Source organism: Erinaceus europaeus, chromosome 18 (assembly GCF_950295315.1).
Source record: "Erinaceus europaeus chromosome 18, mEriEur2.1, whole genome shotgun sequence".
Taxonomy (NCBI): domain Eukaryota; kingdom Metazoa; phylum Chordata; class Mammalia; order Eulipotyphla; family Erinaceidae; genus Erinaceus; species Erinaceus europaeus.
Genome location: NC_080179.1, coordinates 6,795,800 through 6,821,410, shown reverse-complemented (window position 1 = coordinate 6,821,410; position 25,611 = coordinate 6,795,800). Strand labels below are relative to the sequence as shown.

The following is a 25,611-nucleotide window of genomic DNA, read 5'->3' as shown; positions in this document are numbered from 1 at the left end:
GACTTAGAGGGGTTTGAATTGTTATGTGGAAAACTGGGGGTGGGGGAGATAGCATAATGGTTATGCAAATGGATTCTCAATCCTGAGCTCCCCAAGTCGCAGGTTCAATCTCCCGTACCACCATAAGCCAGAGCTGAGCAGTGCTCTGGTGTTTCTCTCTCACTCCCTCTCATCTCTCTCAAAAAGAAAAGAAAACTGGGAAATGTTCCGTGTGTTTCTCTCTCACTCCCTCTCATCTCTCTCAAAAAGAAAAGAAAACTGGGAAATGTTCCATGTGTACACACTATTGTATTTTATTGTTGACTGTAAACCATTAATCCCCAATAAAGAAAATTTTAAATATTAATTATGTATTCATTTATTGGACAGAGACAGATGGAAACTGAGATGGAAGAGGGATGGAGAGAGAGAAACAGACACCTGCAGCCCTGCTTCGTCATTCATAAAGCTTCCCCCGCAGGTGGGGGTGGTGTAGGGGGTAGGTGAACCTAGGACTCAACATGTGTCACCACCAGGTCCCAATCAATGCGTCTCTATTTTCTCCTGTGTAAATGACATTAGCTAGGAAACAGAGACATTAGTTTCCATTTGCTGTTGATAAAACGTACATTTTAGAGTCTTTACATGGAGACCTCTGAACTAATGGGACTTAGGCATTGCAGCAAAAAACATCGCAAACTTAAGAAAACAGCTTTTGTTTGCTTTGAAAATTCTGTTTGAAGAATCTGTCTCTTTTATTGGCCTTTTGTGGAAGCACAATCCGTGTTCCAGACATACTGGAGTACGTACTTTTTAAGCTCTTTCATTTCTGCCCGTCCCCAGTACCAGGCTGTCGGGTTGCGTCGAGGGGGAGAGAACTTTACTCAGAGACGCGGGAGAGGAACAGGGAACTCTTGGCTGAGCGGGAAGCAGTGCAATTCCTTTATTGATCAGATACAATGCCTTTTATATATCTCTTTAACCGGAAGTGGCAAGTGGGAAAAGGAAATGGCTAGGAGAGGGGATGGAGCAAAAAAAAAAGCGGGAACACAGAAAGCTTCCATAGCACCTTTTGCGAAGGTTCTAACCAGTGGGATTAACCAGTACCCTGCAGGCAGGGCGGGTCTCAGGCAAAACAATGATTATGTAAATAGACCACAGCATCTAGCAATGCAGGGGACCTGGCGTAATGACCAACACTAGGCAGTATTCTGAAATACGGGTTGATAAGGTTTGTGAGTATAGTGAATACTACCGAGTGCCGTTTTCCTGTGTGGGGTGGAGGATGCTGATGAGGTAATAATCATATTCCCACCATTACTAACTACAGCCTGTTATACTTCTTTGAAACCATGAGTTGATGGTGCTCATTAAGCTCATGTTAAGATACTGTGTCATAACACAGAAGCTTTAAGATATAACATTCATTTCAGGGTGGGGTTAGATAGCATAGTGGTTATGCAAAGAGACTGTCATACCTGAGGCTTCAAAGTCCCAGGTTCAATCCCCCAACCACCATAAGCCAGAGCTGAGCAGTGCTTTGGTGTTTCTCTGTGTCTTTCTCTCTCAAAAATAAATAAAATAATTAAAAAAAAAAAGAAAAAAGAAAATTAATTTCATTGATCCAGCTTTTAGCCCCTGGCCCCCATCTGCAGGGGGAAAGCTTCACCAGTGTGAAGCAGGGCTGCAGGTGTCTCTCTGTCTCTCTCCCTCTCTCTCCCCCCTTTCTTCTCAATTTCTCTCTGTCTCTATCCAATAAATAAAACAAAGTAAAAAGAAAGTGCATGCATCCCTAAAAAAAAAAAAAGAAAAGAAAATTGATTTCAAGGGCTGGGGAGATTGCATAAGGGTTACACAAAAAGACTTTCATTCCCGAGGCACCAAAGGTCCCACGTTCAGTCCCCAGCACCACCATAAACCGGCACTGAGCAGTGCTCTGATAGAAAAAACAAAAACAAAATTAATTTCAGGGGCTAGGGAGTGGTGCACTGAGTACAGCACACACACTGCTATGTAGAAAGACCTGGATTCAACCTTCCAATGCCAGAACGCAGGGGGGAAGTTTCACAAGTGGTGAAAACAGTTCTGCTGGTGTCTCTGTTGCCTCTACGTTCACTGTCTTTTCCTCCTCCGCATTTCTGTCCCTATCAGAAAAGGAAAGGAAAAAAGTGGCCACTGGGAGCAGTGTATATACAGCCACTGAGCTCCAGTGATAACCTTGGAGACAAAAAGAGAAAAATAAACTCCATTTAGGTTCCGGGAGAAAAACTTAACATTAGAATGTAGATTTGCACACCAGAGGCCCCAGGTTCAATTCCTGACACTACTGTATGCCAGATCTGAGTAGTGTTCAAGTCATTTTTCTCTCTCTCATTCTCTGTCTCATAAAAATAGTATAAGTCAGCCTGGGGAACAGCATCATGGTAATGCAAAGTGACTTTCATACCTGATGCCCCAGTGGTCCCAAGTTCAGTTCCCAGCACTACCACAAGCCAGCACTAAGCAGTACTGTGCCCTTTCTGTTTTTTTTTTTTTTCCTCTGTTCTTTTTCATTAAAATCAATAACATGTAAAAAAAAAAAAAAAAGATCTTTTAAAAAGACTGGAAAAAAGTTTAACTTCATTGGTAGATGATATTTTAACTTTTTGTAGTTTGTTTTTACCCTCTCAGGTCGTTTTCTCTCTTTTTTTCTTTTAAAAGATTTTATTTATTTATTAATGAGAAAGATGGGGGGGGGGGAGAGAGAACCAGACATCACGCTGGTCCATGTGTTGTCAGGGATTGAACTCAGGACCTCATGCTTGAGAGTCAAATGCTTTGTCCACTGTGCCATCTCCCAGACCACGACTTGTTTTCTCTATCATATTAATTTGGGAGATACCTTAAAATTAAAAAACAGAGTCTTTCTGCATGACCACTATGCTATATTTCCCAGCCCAAATTAATTTTTGGGAGACTAGAGTACTATTCTACTCGGGTGCTGAGTAGCACGTAAGGATCGAACTTGGGACCTTCAGGACCTCATACATCCAGCTGCTACGTTCTGTACATTGAGCTGTGTGAGGCCAGACAGCCACATCTTAAATGAAATTAAAGTACTATCTAGCAGTTACAAACTCCGGTAAGACTAAGAATAACTTGATGGTTTTCTTCATAACAAATGTGGCTGCAGTGGATAGTAATATACATGTTCCCTTTCTTCTACTTGTTTGTGTGTCAGAAAAATTTTTAAAAAGTGCATTTAAAAATTGCTTCTGTATTGTAATATTTCACATTGGGAAGTTTTATAAATCACTGAGACTCAGTCAATTTAAGATGTCAAGATATAGGAGGCCACTACTTTGGAAGCTAAAAAGAAAAAGAGAATTAATATTATATATGAGTGTGCATCAAATGGTGTTTATTGACGTGGAAAGTACTCACCACTGGTTCATTTTTTTGTCCACTGTAGGTATAAGGCATAAATTCTAGGGAACCACCGAGAAGGTATAGGGGATTCAAGCATACCCACAAATTAATTGTACAGTCTACATTGATCGAGTGCTTAGGACTTTTGTAAGGCTTTCAAAGGAATGGACTTTTGTAAGATTTTCAAAGGAATCCTTTGGCCCCCAAAAGGTTAAGAAAACCTGCCGTGGATAATTAGGTCTTTGGAAATGGGCTCAATAAGAAAAGAACAGAGGTGGCATTCAGAATCAATGCTTTTGTATTTTCTTAACATGTGAGGTATTTTCTGTTATTGTGCACATGTAGTGAGTAGGATCATTCAGTGTGACAACAGCTTAACCAATAGGCAGAATGTTTTTGACATTTAAAGGCACAGTTTACTTAGAATGTAGGTAGCTTGCTCTGTTATTTCAACCCTTTTTTTTTTTTTCCATTGCATTTTGTGAAACGTCTACCAATATGCAACAGATATCTTTTGATAAATCAAATGAATGGTTAGGGCTGGTCAAAAGATTAAAGATATCTAGTTACAAGATAAATTCCAGACATGCAATGTACAGCATGGTAGTTAGAGAGAGAGAGAGAGACAGACAGAGAGAGATAGAGACAGAGAGAGAGAGAAAGGAAATTAGGTAGAAGGTTTTTATTCTGGAAGGTGGGGATAGAAAATCAAGAGTTATTTTACTTATTTTTTAGATTTATTTATTTATGAGAAAGAAAGGAGGAGAGAGAAAGAACCAGACCTCACTCTGGCACATGTGCTGCCGGGGATCGAACTTAGGACCTCACGCTTGAGAGTCCAAAGCTTTATCACTGCACCACCTCCCGGACCACATCAAGAATTATTTTATATCCAGATTTTTATATGATAAGGGAGGTGGATGTGGCATCCCTGAAAAAGTTATTGGCTTAAAATTTTGTGGCAGTCAATCCAGAAACCATGTGTCTTGGCTTTCATTTTTCACCCTGAAAGATAATGTCATTAAAATTAAGTTAAGGGGTTTTAATAAGGATTCTGCTGAATTTGTGAGTCATCAAATCTCTCCACACCAGACTATAAACTTCAGTCTGTTTTAGCTGATAAGTGTCTATCTACCCTGCTTGCTAGTTCCAAAGAAGGTTTTATAAAACCTCAACCCTTTCTTCCCTTCTGAAACTAGCATTAATCTTTGGTCTCCATACAGTTTTGCAATCAAAACAGTAATTTCAGTTAATAGCTATTTAAGTCTGCAGCTGAACTTAAATAGTTACTAGCTGAACTCTTCCTCACCAGTGCAGTCTTAGCCTGTCAGAATTAATACTGGTAAACTCAGTGAAACCCATCTTCTCCTTATATGCCTTTTTACTTCACTCTTAAGGTGTCACTAGTATTTCAGCTCAAGCATGGCCTAAAAGGGACTCTTGATTTTCCACCACACCTCCCAGAATAAAAACTGTCTTCTTAATCCCGCCCTTTTATTGGGAGATTAATGGTTTACAGTCGACAGTAAAATACGGTAGTTGGTACGTGTGTAACAATTTCCCAGTTTTCCACATAACACTCTAACCCCCTACCTAGTCCTCCTCCACCATCATGTTCCAGGACATGAAACTCCCTTCCTGCCCCCAGAGTCCTTTACTTGGGTAAAATACACCAAAGCCAGTCCAAGTTCTGCTGTGTGTTTTTTCTTATGTTCTCTCCTCACCCCACCCCTGGCGCCAGTAATAGCTTCCATGTTATACATCGCATCTCTAGAATTTATCTTGTAACTAGGTGTTTCTATCTATTGACCAGCCTAACCCTTCATCTTTCCATATTGTTATTGGAGACCTAAAAAGTGCTCCAGTAGCCAACACGAAAGAGCCAAGGATACTGTCTTTGTCATTTCCCCTTCCTTTCTTCTTTCCTTCCATCTTTCCATTTTGATAGATCACCAATACCCATCGAGTTTGCTTCCCTAAGTATTCTTTGTCTGTTGATCTTTGTCCATCTTCATTGCCTTAGTTCATGCTCCTCTACTCTCATTCGGGTTTTAATTAATTAATTCAGGCATTCAGGTATATTATGTCTTGTTTCTGACTCTCTCAATCCATATGCTCTAAGACAGCTGTGGGGATCATTCCTTCCTTGCAGTGGTGGTTATTAATAGTTTGTTCTTGGCCATCATTCAGGTTTCACCACTCTAGACATTTTTTTTTTTTTCAGGTGGAAACATAGAGCAATATTAAGGGAAAGATACCATAGCACCAGAGTTTTTTTTTTTCAGTGTTGTGGTAGCCAGGCTTGAACAAAAAGTAAATGAACTTACTATCCAAGTGAACTGTATCACTGCCCTCTTAGTGATTTTTTTAAAAGGACTTTTATTTATTTATTAATTAATGAGAGGGCTAGGAGGAGAGAGGAAGAAAATTAGGCTTCACTCTTATACATGTGCTATCAGGGGTTGAACTCAGGACCTCACGCTTCAGAGTCCAACACTTTATCCGCTGTGCCACCTTCCAGACCACCCTGGTGATTATTTTTAAGTTCAAATGTGACCAGGCTTTCCATTGTATTGAAGACTGAACTAAAGGGCTCAATATGATATTTAAGAATGCATGGTTTACCATTCTAATCTCAGTTTCTCTTTTTTTTTTTTTCTTACCTTGCTGTCAGACTTCAGTTCTCTGTACTTGAGAGTGACAGGCTTGATACTTAAGGAACTTTATACAGATCATTTCTCTGTATACAGACAGAAAGCAGCAACAACAACAGACACTTCCTCAATCCCAAATACTAGCTTAAAAACATTTCTTGTTTTCCCCCCACCTTTTTATTTATGATTAGTAGGTTACAATATTGTAAGATTACAGTACCACACCAACCACCGGCACTCTGTATCACCCCCTCCCCCCCCAGCTGCCATAGTTCTCACAAGTCTTAGAAACAGTTAGAAGCACTTCAGTTGAAAATCTTTCTTTGATTTTCCAGTCTGAGGTGGGTTCCTCTCTTATGCTCTCTCATGCATGTCTCCTACATGCTCAGGATCTCTAGTTGATTTGTGGCAAGGCATCTCTTTGATGTACCTCTATTTTTTCCCCTCTAAACTGGAAGCCAGATGTTATCAGGTTCAGTGATAATTGTTTTCCTAGGGGCTGGATTTCTTTTTTTTTTATTATTGTTGTTATCGATGTCATTGTTGTTGGATAGGATAGAGAGAAATGGAGAGAGGAGGGGAAGACAGAGAGGGGGAGAGAAAGACAGACACCTGCAGACCTGCTTCACCGCCTGTGAAGTGACTCCCTTCGAGGTGGGGAGCCAGGAGCTTGAACCAGGATCCTTACTCTGGTCCTTGCACTTTGCGCTACCATCGGACTCCCAGGGGCTGGATTTCTGTATAAATAGTTATTGAATGAATAGCTCCATAGAAGTATTACACCAGTGAGTATCTTTTATTCCCAACTTGGAACTATCTTGTGTGGATGGAATATTATATGGGAAGAAAGGCTGCAGTAACTGAAACGTGAAAGTTTTGGGTCAAGAGCAACATCCACTCTAATGTGTTAATGTGTTTATTTGAACTCGGTACAACAGATGTTGGTTGATGCTTGAGGTTGGAGGTAATGTAATCTTCCTATCATGATTGATTTCTTTGCTTATTTATTTATTTATTTATTCCCTTTTGTTGCCCCTGTTTTATTGTTGTTGTTATTGATGTTGTTGTTGTTGGATAGGACAGAGAAAAATTCAAGAGTGGAGGGCAAGACAAAGACACATGCAGACTTGCTTCACTGCGTATGAAGTGCAGGTGGGAAGCCAGGGGGCTGGAACCGGGATCCTTACGCTGGTCCTTGCGCTTTGCGCCACCTGCGCTTAACCCACTGCGCTACCGCCCGACTCCTGATTTCTTTGCTTTTTAAAACCCAAACTCATTGAGTAGTGTTTTCTGGGTACTTTATCATCACGGACTATAGAGAATACCTAGTCGGGGGATAGGAGACAAAAGGCAGCTCAGTGTGATAAGTGCTCCATGAGAGAGGCATGTGGGATATGGTGGACATAAGTTAGGACCAAAATAGTTTGACCTTTTACCGGAAGAAAGCACATTTAAAGTTTCAAAACCATGTAGGAAGGCAGGAAAGGAAGGAGGAAAGAGAGAGGGAGGGAGGGAGGAAGACAGAGAAAGGAAGAATGGCAGAGCCAAATACTTATTTTGGATTTAGATCTCTTTTTTTCTATTTCTTTCTGTGACAACAATATAATTCTGTTTCCCCCTTTGGTGTCCTTTTTATTTCCTACTTTCTTGTCCAAAAAAAGATAATGTATATTATCCCACACTTTTCTTGAAGACAGTAGACTGATGATGCGCTTTCTCTCATTAAATAATGAAATTGAGGGACTCAAGACAATGAAAAGCTCAGCCCCACTGCTGTCAAGTTAGACCTATTTCTTTGCGCTGGCAGTGACACCTTTCGCCTCTACGCGGTACATGCAGAAATCCTTCATGCGCTGCAACAGCAGAGTGCGCTCCCCTCGCCACACTGTACTTATGCATTGATACGCCAGTCCTCAGCACAGAGGAACCGTGTCCAGATCTCTCCCATATCCTGGCATTAATATCGGTGCTAGGGTCCTGGTTATCTCCCCACGCTCTCATGAAAACGATTTTTCTTCTCAATTCCCTCTCAGCAATCTCAAGTTCCATTTTCACACTCACTTACAAGGCAATAGTTATTTAAAATATATATGGATATATATACACATGTATATATATATATTAGAGATTGGCTTTACAACTTCTAAATTGAAACTTTTAAATATAATCACATGAGACTGTCACATGATTTTTTTTTTACACTAACTACTAGGAAAGCTTGATGAAAATGGAGAGGAATTTAATATATTTATGAGCTTATTCTTCAGTAAGGTTAAAGATGTATTTATTCACTTCTAGCAAGAGGCCATTAAACTGAAAATCACCAAGGCCGTGAGCTACTTAGTATATAAACACTGTTGTATTTCTTTTTAAAAAATTTTTTAATATTTATTTTCCCTTTTGTTGTCCCTGTTTTTTATTGTTGCTGTAGTTATTATTGTTGTTGTTGTTAGACAGGATAGAGAGAAGTGGAGAGAGGAGGGGAAGACGGAGAGGGGGAGAGAAAGACAAGACACCTGCAAATCTGCTTCACTGCCTGTGAAGCGACTCCCCTGCAGGTGGGGAGCCGGGGGCTCCAACCAGGATCCTTACTCTGGTCCTTGCGCTTTGCGCCACGTGCGCTTAACCCGCTGTGCTACCGCCCGACTCACACACTGTTGTATTAACGTGGGCACAATTGAAATGCACTCTTACTGATAAAGCACTTGCAGTGCATCTAATCCCTGAAATTCTGTGAATCTCCCAGACTAGCCGAGACGCTGAGACAGCTGGAGAGCATATGGCCTGGCTCTGGCTCTTCTCCCTGGGGCTGGAGTTCCAGGGAGTTAGCTTGCTAGGATGCCTGTACGGAATGCTATCTTCTGGGACTTTTGGATAGACTAGGAAGGAAGTTATATCCCTGCCTATATATACCACCTTACAGAATGTGGCCTGCATTTATATGGAAGAGACAGTTTGTAAATCTATTTAATGAACGGCACTGTCAGGCCAACAGACTTCCTCTGTTCCAACCCTTTTTCTCAGCAACTAACTAGGAGAACCTGGAATCCTCGCTTAGTATTGGCACTCACTGGGTTTTTTTTTTTTTTTTTTTTTGCCTCCAGGGTTATTGCTGAGGCTCAGTGCTTGCACCATGAGTCCACTGCTCCTGGAGGCCATTTTCCCCCCTTTTGTTGCCCTTGTTGTGGTTATTATTGTTATTGTTGATACCGTTCGTTGTTGGATAGGACAGAGAGAAGTGGAGAGAGGAAGGGAAGACAGAGAGGGGGAGAGAAAGACAGACACCTGCAGACCTGCTTCACCGCCTGTGAAGTGACTCCCCTGCAGGTGGGGAGCCGGGGGCTTGATAATAGCCTTCAGCCTCTCACAACTGCTTCCCTCCTTTTCTCACCTTCAATTTCCCCCCTCACACTAGAGAACCACTTTAGATGTCCCTGGGATTCTAAACAGGAGTGTTCCCCCCCCCCTTAAAATACTGTCATAGGGCCTCTGACTTGTAAAAAAGAAATCTTCAAATGTACATAGTAAATAGATGTTACCAAACCTGTCCTCAGTAATTACCAAACTAAATTTCTCTTTGCTAGGAAAAGTGTCAATGTGTGGTCTCTCACCAGTTTTCTTGTTACTTTAAAATACTCAGTGACTAGTTGAACGATGGTCATGATGGTAAAGTTGGAGAAAAAGGTCATGACCTTGAGACCCGTGAGGGCCCTGTGATGAGGGCTGCAAGGGGTGGCAGGCTTTAGGGGGGGGTTGGTCCTGGCAGAACTCTGCTGTGTGCACTCACATGCGCTTCTGTGATGACTGTCTTTACCACAAGAGGGGTCATTCCAGGCCTGCGTAGTTTGGTGGCCGTCTTGAACTCTGGAGTTGGGGCAACTGGAGTTTAAAATCTGCTCTTCCCCATCCGGGAGGTGCTACACGTGGGCAGACTTCTTTCCTTTTTTTTCTGAGATAAAGACAGTGTGGTGTGTACCTTGCAGATTTGTTAGGTTTTAGAGTTGACAGATGAGGAATGGATAGAACTTATGGATACTTTATAATTGCTCTCTACGAGTGATTTTTAATTTATTTAATAGATGAAGGGTATGGGCCTTTACTTTGCTGTCCTTGCATTTTTTTTATTTAAACAAAAAGCTGTAAAATCCATTCTTCCCCATACAAACCAAGACTTGGTCATCCTCTATTCTGGGCTTGCACTAGAGGTGATGGCTAGTAAATGATATATCTTAGAATTATGAATCTTTTGTCTTGATTTTTTAGCCCATGATACTAAGTTTGGCAGAAAGACTGATACTTTAATTTTTGAGTCTTTTAGTAAATGAGGCTAGATGTTCTTCACTGCTTTATTATGTTTTCTGTAAATTGACTCAGAGTATAAATGTTTCTGCAATAAGAATTATCGAAGCGTATTGTGGAACAAGATGACTGGTTTCCTTTAAGCCTACCCCTAAACAACATTGTCTTTGGGACATAACCAAAAGGAGGCAAGTAAGCACGGCAGATATATTTGGAAAGCCAAACCCTAGTAAGTATTCATCTGTGAGTTTCAAGCTTTGACTCTCATATTGATTCCTTTCGTTTTGCTGAGAGGACAGATTGGCTCTCCAAGCTGAACTCAAAACAATCATTTTCCATATTCTTTTGTTTTTTTCTTTCTTTCTTTTTGTTTTTTTTTTCTGACCACAGAATCTTAACATCAGCTAGGGATTTTCAGCATACAAATAAGCGACGAATGTTGGCTCTGGTCCTATTAGAACACTGTGTATGAAAAGATAGCATTTCTACTTGGTGGAAAAAATCCCAGCTCTCTTTGCTGGCTTTGGCATTGTGCGAGGGAGTATTATTTGTCCATTAAAACAATATGTCTTGAAATACTCTCTTTCAGAACAAAATTCTGTTGCCAAGCAGATGAGATCTTTATTTTTGAACCTATGCCACAGAGGATTAGTAAATTATGTTTCTCTCTAGCTCTGCAGAGAAGAGTATTCACATCCTAATGGAGGCAGCTGATTGATTAACATTGATTAGATCCGGAGGGCTGTTCTGTGAAAGCAGAGCTCCATTGAATTCTCAGGTTGGTATAGCACTTGCCATAAGTAGAAAATTTCACATTTCTTAATGTTAATCATGTTCACAAGTAAATGTTTTACAGGAAAGAGGGGGTGGAAGGCTGAAATAGAATTATAAACAATGTATTAAGGGAAAAGTGTTAGAAATTACTTGCCATTCTGATTTCCATAAACAGGAAGCAGGGAAAAAGTTTTAAATTAGGAAGACCAAATAGAATTGATCCAGAAATTTGCTAAAAATTCCTAGTTGTGATAGGACTCAGATTCAAATTAAAGTAAACCAGATGGCTGTTTAGAAAGTTGGTAGGACCAAAGGAAATCACACCAAGCAGTTAAGAATTATTTTTAATCCAGAAACAATGAGTCCAGGCATTTCATTCACATGGATTACTTATGTTCAGTACATCTAGAGATGAAATTGGCAGCTGGGCTTCTACCAAGTTGATAGTCATTGTTTCTTAAATTGCAGAGTTGCTGGGTAATTATTTGCTTCCAGACTGATTAGGTGGAATTGACAGGTCTGTCATGGGCTAGTGTAATTGGCTAGCTAAATAGAAGATTTGACTTCGGGGGGTGGGGGGTCGGGCAGTAGTGCAGCAGGTTAAGCACATGTGATGCAAAGCACAAGGACCTGAATAAGGATCCCGGTTCGAGCCCCCAGCTCCCCACCTGCAGAGAGGTCGCTTCACAAGCAGTGAAGCAGGTCTGCAGGTGTCTTTCTCTCCCCTTTTCTGTCTTCCCCTCCTCTCTCTATTTCTCTGTCCTGTCCAACAACAACAACAACAGCTATGACAACAATAACAACTACAGCAAGCTCAATAACAAGGGCAACAAAATGGGGAAAATGGCCTCCAGGAACACTGGATTCACAGTGCAGGTACCGAACCCAAGTGATGATAATCCTGGAGGCAAAAAAAAAAGGATTTGACTTCAGTTGCTCAGTTGTTTTAAAACTGTTTTGTTTACTTTAATTTAATAAGAGGTATGGAGAGAGAGAGAGAGAGAGAGAACACTCAAGTAGAGCACTGCTCAGCTCTGAATGGAACCTGGGGCCACAGAACCAAGCTTTCACTGTTGTCTCAGACTTCGTCATAAGAGAAGGAATTTTAAAAAGTAATTTAATTTTTGTTGTCTGTAAGATCCAGTAATTAATAATTTTAAAAAGATTTTTTTACTATCTTTATTTATTGGATAGAGACAGCCAGAAATTGAGAGGGAATGGGTGATAGAAAAAGAGAGAGAGAGAGACAGAGAGACACCTGCAGCCCTGCTTCACCACTCGCAAAGCTTCTCCCCACAGTTGGGGAATAGAGGCTTGAACCTGGGTCCTTGTGCACTGCAACATGTCTGCTCAGCCAGGTGCGCCACCACCCGGCCCCATAATTAATAATTAATAATTAAATAAGAGAATTTGAAAAATTTAAGAAGGGAAATTATTCAGACAGAAAGACAGGATAACATATCGTAGTCCTCAAATTCAAGAAAGCAACTGTAGCCGAAAACTTACTGTGCAGAATTTCTGACTTTTTGAAAAGTGTAAGTTGCCTGTTCTGGAGGAATTTAACATTTGGAAAGTAGAGAGAGGATAGTCCTGTCTGAGCACAATATAGCGCAAGTTAGAATTTCAAAGTGCCGTGGTGTCAGGAGAGACAAACTTTCAGCTAGTAAAGACTGATTTTTTTTTTCTTCTGGTGGTTGTGTGCAGTCACCTGTTTCTTCAGTCACCACAATTCTAGAGGCTACATAACAGAGCCTAGAGTTCATGGAAAAACTAGGAAGCAGTAGACAGAATGTATTTTAATAGATTGTCAGTGTAAGAATAGCAGGCAGATGGGGCCGGGTGGTGGCGTGCCTGGTTGAGCGCACAGGTTACAATGTGCAAGGGCCCGGGTTCGAGCCCCCCCCCCTCCCCCGTCCCCACCTACAGGGGGAAAGCTTCACGGGTGGTGAAGCAGGGCTACAGGTGTCTCTCTGTCTCTATCTCCCCCTTCCCTCTCTATTTCTGGCTATCTCTATCCAATAAATAAATAAAGATAAGTTAAAAAAAAAAGAATAGCAGGCAGAAAGGAAAGCCAGAAATCAACTAAGATTTTGGTTTTTATTTTTATATTGGCTGATTTAAGTACTGTAGGAATAAGCGTTCCATTTGCATTCCATTTTTGTTTTATCTAAATTACCAAAGATCCCAAATATGTAGAAATATAACCTAGAAAGTGGATACCCACGTGTTAATCACTGAAATTAATAAGATATTAGCTTTTTTGCTCTGTCTGCTTCAGATTTCTCTCTCTTTTAAGATATAAAAATGATAGAGTAGGGAGTCGGGCGTTAGCGCAGCGGGTTAAGCACACATGACGCGAAGCACAAGGACCGGCATAAGGATCCGGGTTCGATCTCCCAACTCCCCACCTGCAGGGGAGTCACTTCACAGGCGGTGAAGCAGGTCTGCAGGTGTCTATCTTCCTCTCCCCCTCTCTGTCTTCTCTTCCTCATTCCATTTCTCTGTCCTATCTAACAACGATGACAATATCAATAACTACAACAACAATAAAAAAAAAGGGCAACAAAAGGGAAAATAAATATAAAAAAGAATAAAAATGATAGAGTCAAGCCAGGACTCTCTCACTCACTATTCACAGTAAATTACGACCCCAAGATTTGTGTCACTTTTTCCTGTTTCGATAAACTGTACACAAAGGGAAACCCAAACTCAGAGTGATGTACAGAACCAAAGCAGAGAACTCTGGAGAGGGTGTTGGGATCTTGGTGCATGATGGTGGAAAAGATTAAACTGGGGCTGAGAGGGTTCTGCAGACACCTATCATGAGAACTGAACCCATGTGAGAACAACTGGACTATAAATTGAAGGGGGAACAGAAAAAAAGGACTACAATATCTAGGAAGTCTATTTGAGATACGTTCCAAAGGGGCCCATGACTTTAGTCATTTCTGCTTGCGCCTAATAACTAACATGCAGATGGGCTGAAAGTATTATCTGGGAAGCGGGTGTCAGAGTTGAGAACAGGACTAGAAAGCCGGATGAGGACAGAGTGTAAGTCCCAGACAGTTACAATGACCCAGGCCCACACCTGCTTATCTATTCTTATGAAGCACAGGACCTCTGAGTTCCTGTCAGTCTCAGTCTGTATTCCCCGGCCATGGCCACCAAGCTTGTTGTTGTGGTTACTTATTGCCATGGCTACAGAACAGTGTTTCAGGCTTTTAAGAACTTCTTTTGTTTTGTTTTGCTTGTATAATTTGTTTTCACATTTAACTGCTTCAGAATTTTTGTTATATATAACTTCTGCAAAGAAACCTATATTCAGATTTGAGGTAGTAAAATGTAAAGTGTCTGACTGGATTTGTAATAAATTCGCCCCTCTCCATCTTTGCCATTGCTTGAGATAAGGAAAATAACAAATGCACACTCATTTAATGTTCTTGGTGTTACATCACTGGACAGACACTCAGCTTACTTGGAAAAGGATAATGACTTTAATTGAGAAACATGCTGTCATGAGCATATTTTAGGACTGAGAGCTGGATAAACTTCTTTTTTGATTCCTGTTTCCTCACTTTTTAATTGGGAAGAAAATATTTATTTAGGTTTCTAGAAGTAGAAGTAAGTTAATATATCCAACACACAATGCTGGAACTCAGTAAGCATAAAGTGTTATCAACCAATGTTAATGTTTTTTGCTTAGCAAATGTTGAGTACATAAACTCTCTTATTTGAATTAGAGTTCATTTTTTTTAATTCAGATCATTGCAGGTCTCCCTCACACTCCCTCCCTCTCCTCATTTCTTTTCTCTTCCTCTTTCCCTTCCTTCCTTCCTTCCTTCCTTCCTCCCTTCCTTCCTTCCTTCCTCCCTCCCTCCCTCCCTCCCTCCCTCCCTCCCTTCCTTCCTTCCTTCCTTCCTCCCTTCCTTCCTTCCTAATGTAGACAGAAATTTAGAGGGAAGGGGGAGTCATGAGGGGCGAAGAGAGAGAGACGGAGAGATAGGGGCAGCACAGGTACTTTACCGCTCATGAAGCATTTCCCCTGCAGGTGGGGATTAGGGGCTTGAACCCAGGTCCTTGTGCACCATAATGTGTGCATACAACCAGGTGTTGCCATCATATTTTCAGAGGAATTAAAGAATCTCCCTGCTATAAAGAGGGAAAACCTTAAGGTTTGAACTATACTGATCTTGAGAGCTTGTTTACATTTTTTTCCAGGAAGAAATAGTTGAGCCTATTTTAATGAGTGCTTTTGTTTAAATTTACTCTTCTGTCTCTTTTCTACCTCCTTTTAAAAAAATTGTTATCATTAATTTATTTATAAATAGGAGGCTGGTTGGTAGCGCAGCGGGTTAGGCGCACATGGCGCAAAGCACAGGGACCAGTGTAAGGATCCCAGTTCGAGCCCCTGGCTCCCCACCTGCAGGGGAGTCGCTTCACAGGCGGTGAAGCAGGTCTGCAGGTGTCTGTCTTTCTCTCCTCCTCTCTGTATTCCCTTCCTCTCTTGACTTCTCTCTATCCTACCCCCCCAAAAAAAATCAAATTTATTTATAAATAAAAAATATCAACAAGATCACAGGATAAGAGGGGTACGATTCCACGTAATTTCCACCACCAGAGTTATGTAAACTTTCCACCTCATTTTATGCTTTTGTCAACATCTTCTAGCTATAGTTCCTGCCCTTTGATGTCTCAGGTCTCGTATAGACATAAAATAAAAGAAATTGGAGGGTTTTGGTCACTGCCTAGAATTCTTCCACTTGACTAGCTTCTACTTGTTAAGGTGTGAGTGAAACATTCTGCTGCCAGCTTAAATTTCATGTTTTGCAGGATCCTTTGTGGGCTTGTCAGGTGTGGTTTGGTGTCCCTACTGGGACTTCATACACAGACCTTGATGTATTGAAAGATTGTTGGCATGCAGTTAAATGGCTCACTGATTCGTCTGCAGTCTTCACAGGACTTCTCCTTTCTCTGCTCTTTTTTCTTTCTTAACTTTCTTTTCTCAGAGCATTGCTCAGCTCTTGCATATGGTGGTGATCTGCAGGAGGGTTGAACCTGAACCTGGGACCTGGGTGCTTCAGGCATGAGAGTCTGCATAACTATTGTGCTATCTCCATTTATTCTACAGAGTGCCTAGAGTATCTCTTACTCATTCTGTTTGGCTCGCCCACACCTCGATGGATAATTATCTGGTATTCAGTAACTAATGGTTAAAAAAATATTTCTTTTCTAGTTGTTGGAGCTCAAAAATCCTATAATGTTTTAAGAGTTTCTCTTGGTCTCATTATGCCAGTTGCCAGATGGTGATTTCTTTCCTGTCCTTCAGACTGTCTCTGCTCTGTCTGTATCAGATGCTGAACTCTTTCCTTGGCTACCTTCAGCTTCTCACTATCTGAGTTCACTTTACAAACTACTTTCAATGAATTCTTTCTATACTGCTCTTAAAGGCCTTGCCATATATTGGCCAACCTTCATTACATAGACAGTAGAAAGAAGTTCATTTTTTCTCATAGTTCCCATTGAGTCATACCATTGTGTGTGTCTCAGAAATATGTTTTCATAAATAAACAAATATATATATATATACATACATATACATATGTATGTGTGTATGTATATATATATATATTTGTCACCAAACATCTTGTCTTCACCAAATAATAGGCCTCATTTTACAAGACTTACCCATTTCCCTTACCCTTCCATTCTGATAACCTGCTGTTGTGTTTCTATAGTCTGAATTTTTTTTTTCATTTGTTTTGTATATTGGTCACATGTAAGTGAGACCATGTGTGATTTTCTCCCCAGACTTTTTTCCTTTCTTGTTTAAACTCTCACTCCCTTAGCATTGTATTTATTTATATTTATTTATTTTTTAATTTCCCCTTTTGTTGCCCTTGTTTTTCATTGTTGTTGTAGTTATTGTTGTTGTTGATGTCCTCGTTGTTAGGACAGAGAGAAATGGAGAGAACAGAGGAAGACAGAGGGGGAGAGAAAGATAGACACCTGCAGACCTGCTTCACTGCCTGTGAGGCGACTCCCCTGCAGGTGGGGAGCTGGGGGCTCGAATCAGGATCCTTCCCCCGGGGTCCTTGTGCTTTGTGCCAGCTGTGCTTAACCCACTGCACTACTGCCCGACTCCCAAGCATTGCATTTATTTCTTTTTAGCCTTGTGTGCTCTTTTTTATGCTGTTCCTTGTTTTTTCTGACATATCTTTGCCTTAACTTTGTATTTTAAAATTTATTTAAGTTCAACTTTAGTTAATACTGACTTGAAAACACTCCACATTCCTTCATTTACAATTTATATTCTTCTTTTCTGTACACCCATAATCATCTATTCATAGAATTTTCTATGCCTTCTTACTAGATTTTGAGCTACTTCAGATTTGAAATGCTATTATACTTGTTAGGATAACATACCCCAAAATATAGCTCAGTTTTGGACACAAAATAGTTGAATAAGTATCTTATATATTCTGACCTTGGCAAACTGGATGCTTTATTCAGTAGATGTTTACTCAAATGGACTAAATGCATATATGAATTTTTGAAGATGTTTTGATGGTGCCCATGAACCTTCCTTTCCTATAGGATGCTTTCTGTATATGTATTGTCATGTCTGCTCTGTCTGTTGAGACATTCCAATTTTATATTAGCTTTTCAATGAAAAAAAAAAGGTACCTCATTTTTCTTAAACGCTGGGGGTGATGGGAGCGACCAGACCACCTTTCCGGAAACTTACCCGTGAACACGAAAGACGCGTTTTCTCAACAAAAATTCATCGTTGTTTCTATTTTTTTTTTTAACTTAGAAAAAAATTAAGTTGATTTCTTTTCTTCCAAAAATTTTTTTTTCTAAGCTTGGAGGTCGGGTGGTAGCGCAGCGGGTTAAGCGCACGTGGGGCAAAGCATAAGGATCCCGGTTCGAGCCCCCGGCGCCCCACCTGCAGGGGAGTCGCTTCCCAGGCGGTGAAGCAGGTCTGCAGGTGTCTGTCTTTCTCTCCCCCTCTCTGTCTTCCCCTCCTCTCTCCATTTCTGTCTGTCCTATCCAACAACGAACAACATCAACAACAATAATAATCACAAGGCTACAACAACAAGGGCAACAAAAGGGAGGAAAAATGGCCTCCAGGAGCAGTGGATTCGTGGTGCAGGCAGTGAGCCCCAGCAATAACCCTGGAGGCAAAAAAAAAAAAAAAAAACCCAAAAACTAAGCTTGCCAACATGTCAGCTATCTGCTGGATGTTTAAGTAGCATCTGCATTTCTGTTTACTGTCAGTATTCCTTCCAGATGTTTAACTACAGGGAAAAGTGCTCCCTTTCCCTAAGGCATCAAAGAAGCGCTGGAGAGAATGTTTGAGTTGGGACTCAATTCTGTTTAGATCTAACTACTCTTGCCAACAGTATGAATTTCATCTACTTCAACTAAACGCCAACGGCATCTTTCAAACCCTTTCTGACAGACATGCTGATGCATGTGTCTGGCAGGTTCTAAATAAGTTCTGTTTTCTCCTCATTGATTTAAACGCACTTGGTGTGTGACCTTCTGTAAAGAGGAAAATAGATGGTATAGTTGCTCTTTCCTGCTTGACTTACTGTGAATTAAGTCTGTGGATTCACCCGTGGAATCTTGCAGCAACCAATAGTGTGTGTTGAATTCTTGGTCAAGCGATTGTTCATACATTTAATTTTTTTCAGAAGAGCTTCTCCGTCTGTCTAGAGGATGTTAGGAAAGGATGTTAAGAAAACAAACAAACAAACAAAACAACTAGCAGCCTTGGTATTGAAAGGCCAACAGGAAGGTAAATAGAGTGATTTCAAAGCTTGCTGAGAAGTATTCTCTTTTATATTAACTCCATGAGGAGATAAGAGCAGTTAGGTTGGTACATTGACTGCAGTAACATAAAATATGAATATGCTTCAGTGTAAATGGATAACACATTCTGGAGAACATTTTAGCAATACTTATCAAGAAGCTTTAAGCAATGAATCCCTTTGACCTATTACTTTTTCTTGCCAGGAAATCATTGAAACTTCAGATGAAGTGATGTATCACATGGATTTTTTTCCGAGTTAATAGTACTGCATTTTATAAGATTTTCAGTCAGCATTTCACTTATTTGTTCTTTCAGTCAACATTTAGAAAATAAGTGGACCACATGCGTTTATAATACTAAAAAAAAAAAGAAAAATCAGAGGTTATGTGTCGGAATGTTCTTGCTAATAAAATATGCTGAAAATATAGACAGAGGCTTAAGAGAAGTGTGTAGTGTGAAAAGACTGCTCAGGGGCTTGGTGGGGGTGGTGTACACCCAGTAGAGTGCATATCTTACCGTGAGCAAGGACCTCGCTGAATCCCCTGGTCCTCACCTCTCTCCCTCCTCTTTGAATTTCTCTTTGTCTCTATCCAATAATAATAAATAATAAATAATTTTTTTAAATGTGGATTTTTAGCTGCACCTGTATGTGTAGGGGGTAGTCAGGGTACCTATCACTCCATGCACCATTTAAGGGTCAACTTTAGTTCAGTTTACTGAAGAAATGTATGTTAAATGGTTTGTGACTGAGCAAGTGAATGAGTAAAGTGATTCTAACCCAGGCTGAAAAATTGGGAAGAAAATAAAAATCAGGATGGTTTTCTTTTTTTTTTATTTTTAATTTTTATTTTTCCCCTTTTATTGCCCTTGTTGTTTATCATTGTTGTTGTTATTATTATTGTTGTTGGATAGGACAGAGAGAAGAGGACGAGAAGACAGAGAGGAGGAGAGAAACAGACACCTGCAGACCTGCTTCACCGACTGTGAGGCAACCCCCTGCAGGTGGGGAGCCGGGGGCTCGAACTAGGATCCTTAACGCTGGTCCTTGGGCTTCACGCCATGTGCCCTTAACCCTCTGCACTACCATCCGGCCCCCAGGATGAAAATTTTCATGGAGTGAGCTTATACAGTATTGTTGAAGTTAAAAATCAGGTTGATTTATTCCCATTAAGGAAAAGAGCCCTTTGGGAAGGCAAGAAGTAATGAAGCCCAGATCCGCGTGACTCAGCTCTGACCCGCTGCCTGCTGAGCTGTGTCCAGTGCTTCTTCTGGAAGAAGTGTCTCCCATTTCACTAGTTTCATGAATCACATTCATCTGAGCCCCAAAGCCTAATAAAGACAATGTGTTTTAAATTTTACTGTATTTGTTATATATTAAATAGTGACCAAGAGAATTCAAGAGGGAAAAGGCTAGCTAGGGAGAGAGAGAGAGAGAAAGAGAGAGAGAAAGAGAGAGAGAAAGAGAGAGAGAGAGCTGCAACACTGCTTCTCCATTCATGAAGCTTCCCCCTGCAGGTGGGGACGGAGGGCTTGAACCCAGGTCTTTGTGCCCTGTAACGTGTGCACTCAACCAGGTGTGCCGCCACCCCCCAAAATGTGTTTTTATTTTCACTTTTCACATTTGGAGATAGGTCCTTATTCTAGCTCTTTAATGTCTTCTTAGAGTTGTCAGTTTCTCTGTACTAAATATTAACTTACTGTAAAAGGCTCATCTTTTTGTTTTAGGGATAGACAATTTTTTTCTTTTAAATTCTAAAGTCATTAAGTTTGAATCTATTTTTGTACAGAAGCATTAAAAATGAGATTTTTTTTCCCTGGCATTTGAATAATTGAGCACTTTTTTTTTTTTTTTTTTTTTAAAGAGAGGCTATATTCCATATTTGAAATGCTGTAAAGATCAAACTCTCTTTTTTCCAATTTCAGTCTCAGTTTATTGAGGACAGGTTGATTTGTAGGACTGTTGTCATTACAAGGGTTCATTTCATCATTTCCCCAAGGTACATGTCAGGACATTTCACCCTCTGCCGAACCATCACCCCGCTCCACCACTGGGCTTTGTTGACTTTCTGGTCTGCTTTACAAAATGCAGAATAATGCGGCCCTTTCAGTTTGTCGCTTCCCTTGTTGTCCTTGTTCTTTTCTAAATGCTCAGTTCTCCTTCCAGTCCAGTAGAGAAATTGTGCTCTTATCCTCAAAAAAAAAAAAAAAAAAAAAAAAAAATAGAGCTTGTTTGCTGGTTTTGTTTTGTTGTAGTATAAAGTAAGACTTCTCATTTGATTCTTGCTACTTGTGTGTCCTCAAGATTTTCAAGTTGAATCTTTTAAAGAAGGAAAATGAATCTTAATTCTTATTTTCTATTGATTGTTGCAGTAATGTGAATGATGTCTAGGTAGTATATACACATTATATGATACGTACTATATAATGACTGCATAGCCTCACAGCTAACTGTGGAATTGAACTCAAGATTTTACTTCATACTGGAGATAGAAATCTGTCTGAAATTCCTAATGATCTCTGATCATCTTTCTTCCTCCCTCCCTCCCTTCCTTCCTTCCTTCCTTCCTTCCTTTCTTTCTTCTCCTTCTCCTTCTTCTTTTTACCACTTCTGATCTCTATTTTCTTTCTTTTCTCCCCCTTCTTTCCTCTTCATGTCTACTTCAGTTCACTCACTAGAATTTAAATAATTCTAAATGCAAAATCAAAAGACTGGATTTGGAACAGTATTGACAGTCAGTAAGCATCTTCTCATAGAGAAGACAAACACACAGGAAATAAAACGTGTTCAGAAAATGTCATGTGCCATTAGACTTATCAGTAGAGAAATTCCCTGGGATAAGAGCAGCTTTATTTGTATACAAAGGGCACTAAAGCTAAACTTTGAAGAGACAGGGAGAATTGAAAGGATTTGCAGACAGGCGAGAGCAATGAATACTAACAGAGCAGAAAAATGGGTTGGTCTTGGATCATGGTCAGTGACCCATTTATGTGATGTTATAGAAGAAAAGCCTGCAGACTCTTTCTGTCAAGTGTCAGAGAGTCTTTGTAACTTCCATGATCACTGATAAATTCCCAACTCTGTATGGTAACGAAAGCATTCATCATCATCTACTAATGATTCATGTGATCAGTACTCTGCAAATACTTTATTTAGAGATACAGGCAGTGAATAAGAGTTGGTCTGTAGGCTGTACTATGTCAGCCCCATATAAGAATATAATTAGTGAAAATAGCACTGAAAAAGGATGTTAGTTAGTGGCCAGATCTTAGATTTTTGAGTGCTAGGCTAAATAACTGGAAATTAACTAACTTTCTGATAATTAATGAAACCATGGTAGCAATGTCTCTACTAAGTATTCTAAATAAGTACACATTCAAGTTTGCTGCCTACTGTTTTCTGTTTATATCTGAAGTCATTTGTATACTTTGGTCTAAATTAAAATTTCTATGACTGAATATTTTGTGTGAAGATAATGAGTGGAGAATGAACGAACGTCTGAATGACTCCAGTAATGCCTGATTTGGGTTATAGACAGAAGTTTGGCATCTTTTGGGGGGGGTTCTTATTATAAAGAACCAACATGTCAGATCATGGAAACAGGAGATGATGGATGAGTAGACCCTTTGGAGATTGAACTCTTTAAGTGTTGACATTGTCACTGTTAAAAAATGATAGTGTGGACCAATTCCAAAGTTGATATGAGAGTCACATTTCTGAACTTTTTTTTTACTGGATTCTTTAGGATTTTTTTTACTAGTGGCTACAGAAGAAGGGCAAACGCTAGAAGAAGAAGTGGTTTAATATTGATTTACAAAATTCTAAGATAACAGGGGTACTATCCATATCATCCCCACCACCAGAGTTCTCTGTCTCCATTCCTTTATTAGAAACTGCAGTGGTTCTCCCAAGATCACAAATATGTGTTGGCTATTATTTCTATGTCTGTCTGTCTAGCTAGCTAGCTATATTTTCGCCCATTTTCCCTATAGTTCTACCATCTTCTCCGTTCTAAGTCATACCTACACCTATTATTACTTTCAAATGTCCTTCTCTTTTTCCCTTTTTCCCTTTGAGTCCTGATGAAATTGGGTTTCGGAGTCCTCTTGTCATCTTCCCCTAACATTTACCACCACCCCCCCCCCCAGAGTATGGACCAAAATTTTTTTTTTTGAGTGCAGAAGGTGGAAGCCTTTCATAATTGCTTCTCCACTGGACATGGGTATTGGCAGGTTGATCTATCTTTTGGCAGCCTGTTCCTATCTTTCCTTAGTGGGATAGGGCTCTAGAAAGGTGAAGTTCTGGGACATTTGGTGAGGTCGTCTGCACATGGAATTCAGGATGGAATCACAGTAGCATCCACAACTTGGTGCCTGTGGCTTAGTGAGTTTCTGAAGAAATCCTGGTTGTATTTTGTTGAGTTTTCTTTTTTTTTTTTTTTTTTTAGTCTGAGATGGTCCCTACTCCATAGTCATGCCTCCAGAAGACCTTTTAATCCTTTTTTTAAAAAATGCATCTTTTTATTGACAGAATGTAAGAAGTGGTACATAAATTAATAAATATTGTCCCCTGAGGTTGGAGATAAGAATACACTCTGAAGCCATTACTGCTTTTAAGGCCATAGAAACCCATCAGGTCCCAAAATTCTCTCTCATCCTATTACTATTATCATTATTATATTTTGTGGCAACAATTTTTATGGTAAGATCTATCCTCCTTGCAAAATTTAAGTGAGTTACACAATATGTCTATCAATAGGAATAATGTTTTATAGTAGATTTCTAAATTGTTATATATATAAAGCTGAACTTTGTTCCCTTTCACTATCACTTTCCAACTACCTTTTAGCTTTTGGAAATCACCGTTGTATTCTCTCTTCTCTCTCTCTCTCTTTTTGGGAATTTCACTGCTTTCAATTCTGAATCAGTGAACTAGTACATTGTCTTTCTGTGTCTCAGTTTTTTTCATTTTAGCATGATAACCTTTAGTTCTTCCCATGTTGTTTCAAATGGGAGAATTTCTGTCTTTTTAAGGCTGAGTAATATTGCATTATATTTAGATTCCATTTTTTTTTAATTTAAGAAAGGATTAATTAACAAAACCATAGGGTAGGAGGGGTACAACTCCACACAATTCCCACCACCCAATCTCCATATCCCATCCCCTCCCCTGATAGCTTTCCCATTCTCTGTCCCTCTGGGAGCATGGACCCAGGGTCATTGAGGGTTGCAGAAGGTACAAGGTCTGGCTTCTGTAATTGCTTCCCCGCTAAACATGGGCGTTGACTGGTTGGTCCATACTCCCAGTCTGCCTCTCTCTTTCCCTAGTAGGGTGTGTCTCTGGGCAAGCAGAGCTCCAGGACACATTGGTGGGGTCTTCAATCCAGGGAAGCCTGGCCAGCATCCTGATGACATCTGGAACCTGGTGACTGAAAAGAGAGTTAACATATGAAGCCAAACAAATTGTTGAGCTATCATGGACCCAAAGCTTAGAATAGTGGAGAGGAAGTGTTAGAGAGGTATTCACTGCAAACTCTAGTGTACTTCTGCTTTCAGGTATATATTTTGCAGTAGTTTATGGATATGTGTGAACATAAGCTCTCTCTCACAGAAACTGGTGTATATCTAGGTTTTGGGACTTTGTTAGAAAGTGAACCACCTGAGATGGAATTAGAGTATACTGTGAAAGGAAAGGTCTCACCCGAGTAATGAAGCTGAAGGGTTGTCATTCCACACGTGAAGTCTCTGGACACAGTCTGAAGTGAAGCATGTTGAGGTGGCAATCGTTGTGTTGGTTAGGTTGTGATCGGTGGATGCAATATTATTTGATATGGATTGGGAGAGGCATGCGGGAAAGTGGGCCCTATCCAAGGGTTCCAGGACTGGGGGAAGTAGAGGCTCTATAGTGGAGATGTGAGGTTCCTGCTGTCTTAGGGTTCAAAAAGACAATCGATAGTTAATGTTATCATCACATTATTTGGTAAATGGGTTAACTTTGAAAAGTCCTTTTGTTATGGTTTTCTGTACAGTACCCAGCATCTTGTATATAGCTGTGCTATTGGATGCTTAGATTCCATTTTTTAACTCATTCATCCACTGATGGGTATTTACATTGCTTTTGTATCTTGGATACTGTGAATATTTATTATGCTTATATTGATTCTAGCCTGTTTTTTTGCATAACTTCATAGAAAACTGTCTCAGGTATTATAAAAATTTTTTTCTTATCTTTATTTCAAATTTATTTTTCTTAAAATACTTTTATGGGGGGGCCAGGTGATGGTGCACCTGGTTAAGCACTCACATTACAGTGCACCTTTACAGGACCCAGGTTCAAGCCCCTTCCCACCTGCATGGGGGGAAGCTTCACAAGTGATGCAGCATAACTGCAGGTGTCTCTCTGTCTCCTCCCTCTCCCTCAATTTCTCTCTGTTTCTATCCAATAGTATGTAAATTAAAATATTTTTAAAATACTTTTATGATAGCATCAAATCATTTTACGGTACTATTTTATCATGTTGTTTACTCAGAATAAAATGCCATAAAGTGTGATTTTGTCTTGTTAATGTTCATAGCCCTAATAATGAGGAAGTATAAAAATAGCCAAAAGTAGTTATAAACATTTGTTAAATAAATCAGTGTAGGTGAGCACTTCCAGTGGTTCTCAACCAGTTGTTTTAT

The 25,611-nt window shown here is 40.0% G+C and overlaps 1 protein-coding gene across 3 annotated transcripts in view; it reads left to right on the top strand.

Moving 5' to 3' along the window:
- Positions 1 to 25,611, top strand: part of FAM171B (family with sequence similarity 171 member B) — a 66,068-nt gene that overhangs the window by 8,525 nt on the left and 31,932 nt on the right. The window contains exon 2 of one of the 3 annotated variants that reach the window (XM_016191047.2): positions 11,013 to 11,118. The exons of the other annotated variants lie outside the window; for them this stretch is intronic. The gene's annotated coding sequence lies outside the window, so the exon portion shown is untranslated. The remainder of the gene's footprint in view (positions 1 to 11,012; positions 11,119 to 25,611) is intronic. 3 annotated transcript variants of the gene reach the window in all.